The sequence below is a fragment of the Drosophila sulfurigaster genome, chromosome 2R, assembly GCF_023558435.1.
Source record: "Drosophila sulfurigaster albostrigata strain 15112-1811.04 chromosome 2R, ASM2355843v2, whole genome shotgun sequence".
In the NCBI taxonomy this organism is placed as follows: domain Eukaryota; kingdom Metazoa; phylum Arthropoda; class Insecta; order Diptera; family Drosophilidae; genus Drosophila; species Drosophila sulfurigaster.
In genome coordinates, this window is record NC_084882.1 from 3378916 (window position 1) to 3383651 (window position 4736).

Below are 4736 nucleotides of genomic sequence, written 5' to 3' on the forward strand. Positions count from 1 at the left end.
CGATGTCGAAAAATGGCTATCAAATTGGCGAATTAGAGTGAACGAACAAAAATGCAAGCACGTTACATTCACCCTGAACAGGCAAATCGGCCCGCCGCTAGCGTTAAACAACACTCTACTACCGCAAGCAGACGAAGTGACATATCTGGAGTACACCTCGACAGAAGACTCACATGGCGCCGGCACATTGAAGCCAAAAGAACACATCTAAAGCTAAAAGCCAGCAGCCTTCATTGGCTTATCAACGCTCGGTCTCCCCTTAGCCTTGAATATAAAGTCCTGCTGTATAACTCGGTACTAAAACCTATATGGATGTACGGCTCCCAGTTATGGGGGAATGCCAGCAATAGTAATATTGACATAGTCCAGCGAGCTCAGTCGAAGATCTTGAGAACTATCACCGGGGCACCGTGGTATGTTCGCAACGAAAACATACAACGCGACTTAAAAATCCCACCAGTCAAGGAAGTGATCGCAGAACAGAAGGAAAAGTACTTTACCAAGCTACTGTTGCACCCTAACCACCTGGCGAGAGGTCTAACAAGGTTGAGCAACCAATCACGTCTACGTCGTAATGACTTACCTACCCAGCGACCGACTTGAGGGATGCGCAACTAGAATGCAGTTTTAACACACTGTTAGCTAAATTTTAATGTTAAGATTCGTAAACCTATTATTAGTCTCAAAATTTAGAAGAAGATTCAATAAATAAAAGCAAAGTCCTCAAAAAAAAAAAAAAAAAAAAAATTTTACTAAAATTGGTGCATTTTTAAAAATTTTGGTACACAACATTTTTTTGAAATGGCAACCGTGGATACAACCCATACCGCCTTGCCAAAAATTAATAATACCATTGGGGTTAGTTTCTAATATATTTCAATTATATTTATTATATATAGTATGCATTATAGTTATGTTACATTTATTTAAAGTATTAAATTATATTACGATTTAGTAATATCTGTATCAGAACAATTGTCGAAGGAAAAATTAAAAATGGTTTTGTGTATTTCCATTCTGCATAATAATTTTTTCATCGGATCCATTTTCCGCATATACGGTATTAGGCTATCAAAAAACAAGTAAGAAAGATACAGTCAAGTGTGCTCGACTAAGAGATTTCCTCTACCCATTTTGAATAAAAGCAATATATTTTGCGGTATTATTCTCAAAATATACCGAATATACTACAAAAATACTAAAAATGTACCAAATAGTATATTTGGTATATCGATATAGTACCGCATTTAAAATATACCATAGACGGCTAAAGCAACTGAGTCCCTTAGTAAGTAGGTGTTTTTGCCCATACAAAAGTATTTCTATGTTATTATGTTATGTTATTAACATCGATAATTTGTATGTTATCGCAACCAAATTTTCAGGAATTATAACTACTATAGTTATTATACCAAAACTCAGCTTTAAACTCTAGATTTAACTCTAGCTTTAAAATTACGCTTGTTATTCGATTTTGATTTGTGGGGGCGCAAGTGGGCGTGGCAAAACTTGAAACAAACTTGATCTGCGTGCAAACATAACAAATGCTGTCGAAATTATAGCTCTATCTCTTATAGTCCCTGAGATCCAGTGCTTCATACGGACAGACGAACATGGGAAGATCGTTTCGGCTATTAACGCTGATCAAGAATATATTTACTTTATAGGGTCGAAGATGCCTTCTTCTACCTGTTACATACATTTCTTGCCGGCACAAAGTTATGATACCCTTCTACTCAATGGGTAGCGGGTATAAAAACACAATATATGAAGCCAATACCATTACACTGTGAAAAAAGAAACATGTTTTTATATGTTTATAAGTCCGAAAAAAAATCGTTGTATACATCATATTGTTTTGTATAATCTCATAAAGAAATGCCCAAATTCTCATAATATAATGGATCCATAGTTGGATTCATAGGATCTCAGTTGTTTTTATAAAAAAATTTGCCTGAAAACTGAAAAAATGTAAATTATTCATTTTTAGCTACTTCTACATGCATTTTTCTGTTTAATTATTTCACAAGGAAAACATAGGATATATTTGCAGTGCAAACTTTGCACTTTTTCTACCAAATCTCTTTATTGCAATCCGATAAGAAAAGAAAAAAGCAAAGAGACCGAAAAAATGTTCAATTAACTGTAAATTTCTATTCTTCTTATCTACATATGTTCTTAATCATATGTTCACGACCAAAAATATAATTTTATTGTTATTGCTTCGCGTTAAGTGCAAGCAGGCGGGATAAATATATTAAATATAAAAAATTGTTGGGGTAACGTTAACCAATCTTAGATGGATAAAACAAGTGGAAAGCGTACCCGATATATTAATAAAGTTAAAAACGATCCACAGAAGTTGAAAGAATTGCATGAAAAAGCAGTTGAGAGAATGAGAAATTGTTATTAGACAGAAGAAAACAGCAAGAAACAGAACGTAAAGGGCTGAAAGATTATAGAGAAAAGAAGAAAACAAGGAAGAACTGAAAGAGTATCATTGTTAACAAACTATGGGAAAGGCTATAAGAAAAGCTGAACGAGCATTGCCAACCAATTCAAACAAAAAAATTGAGATTATTAAAGCATTGTTTAATATAATAAGTATGAAAAGCCAGAAAATGTGTATTGAAACTCTATGTGTTCGATTCATTGCGTGCGTATATCGATTTATGTAATACTAACCGATTGCAACGATAACTTAACGATGTCAGTCGCAAATAAAATTTCGTAGACAGCAGACGTGCTCGGCGATCTTTTTCTTTCAATACATACACACACACCCAACCAAACGTAACTTCTACAGGTTATGGGCCCAGGCGCGCGCGGTGCTTTTGTGTATGTATACGAAAAGTTTGACTTGTTAACGAACAAGGGACGCGACCGAAAGTAAATTTTAATACGATTAAAATGAATTCCTATACCAAATTGAAAAACTCGAAGAAAAAATTACGATTCTTGGTGCATTCACATGCGGTGTGTTTTGGTACATGCGGAATTGTGGCAGCTGGCATCGGGTGCTCTGAAGCTCGAGGATGCTAGCGAAGGATTTGATTGGCATGGCAAAGACAGTAAGGCCTTGGCCATGATCACACTAAGTGTGAAAACATCACAGTTGAGCTATATAAAGAACTGTACAACGTCGTTTGCTGCTTGGACAAAACTTAAAGAAGTGCATCTGCCTAGTGGACCAGTACGGAAGGTCGCACTGTACAAGAAGTTGTTGGGACTTAAGATGTCAGAATGTGGAGATGTCAATGGATACTTGCAGACATTTGGAGAAGTGCTTGATCAACTTGCAGGAGTTGGGATACAGATTGGTGACGAGCTACGAGCAATCATTCTGCTTTCCAGTCTTCCAAGAAATTATGAGAATTTCGTGGTGGCGATCGAAACGCGCGACGAATTGCCAAGTTATGAAATTCTATGCATAAAAGTGAAGGAAGAAGTAGAGCGCAAAGCGCAGGCAGAACCGCAAAGCAACAACGAAAAGGCATTCACCGTTACAAATAAGAACAACGGTATAAAGAGGAATTCGACGAAAAACGTAGTTTGCTTTAAGTGTGGCAAGCGTGGTCACAAGAAAGCAGAATGTCGAAGCGAATGCGTGCAAAAGGAAACGAAGGAAAGCACAAACAAAGAAGACAATAAAAATTGTAGTTTGCTATGTGCAGCTGACGCTCATTTTTTCGAACGATCGAAATGGTGCGTAGACAGCGGAGCAACAAGCCATATGTGTTGCGAAAAGAGCATGTTTACAAAGTTGGAAGAGCACTCCGAGAGGATAGGTCTAGCTGGTGACGGTTTCCTAGTTGCGAAAGGAATAGGTCAAGTAAAGCTGAAGACAGATCGATACACGATTGTTATGAACAACGTATTGTATGTGCCAGAGATGAAGGGAAATTTCATGTCAGTTAGTCAAACTGTGGCTAATGGCAATGTAGTACATTTCGGTGAACATCAGGCGAAGACCATACAGAAAGGAGAGTGCATCTTGCTCGTAAAGAAAGTTGGCAGCTTATACGTTTTTGAAGGCAAAACAAGCAAGTGTTTTTGCGCTGCTAAAATTGATGGATCTTTATGGCACAAGCGGTACGGTCATCTCAATTATCGTAGCTTGGAGGATCTAGAGAAAAACAACATGGTGCGTGGACTGGAAGGAACAAGCTTCACATCCAATGGGTCATGTGAAACATGCATGCTGAGTAAAATACATACTCAGAAGTTCCTAAGTCATCTGAACAGAGGGCGAGCGAAGTATTGGAAGTAGTTCACACTGATGTTTGCGGGCCATTCGATACACAATCGATAGGCGGCAATCGATACTTCTTGACGTTCATCGATGACAAGTCACGGCGCATGTTTGTATACTTCATCAAAGGCAAAGACGAAGTGTTCACGAAGTTCGTTGAATTCAAACAACTTGTTGAACGGCAAACTGGCAAGAATATAAAATGCATTCGCAGCGACAACGGCCGCGAGTATGTAAACAAAGTTTTTGACGAGTACTTGAAGGCGAATGGCATAGCACGGCAACTGACGGTGCCGTACACACCGCAGCAGAACGGAGTTGCGGAGAGGGCAAATCGGACATTAGTTGAGATGTCACGATGCTTGCTGGTACAATCTGGAATGAAGATTTCACTGTGGGAGAGGCAGTATACACAGCGGTGTATTTGCGAAATCGTTCACCAACTAGCGCACTGAAGAACATGACGCCAATGGAAGCGTGGAAT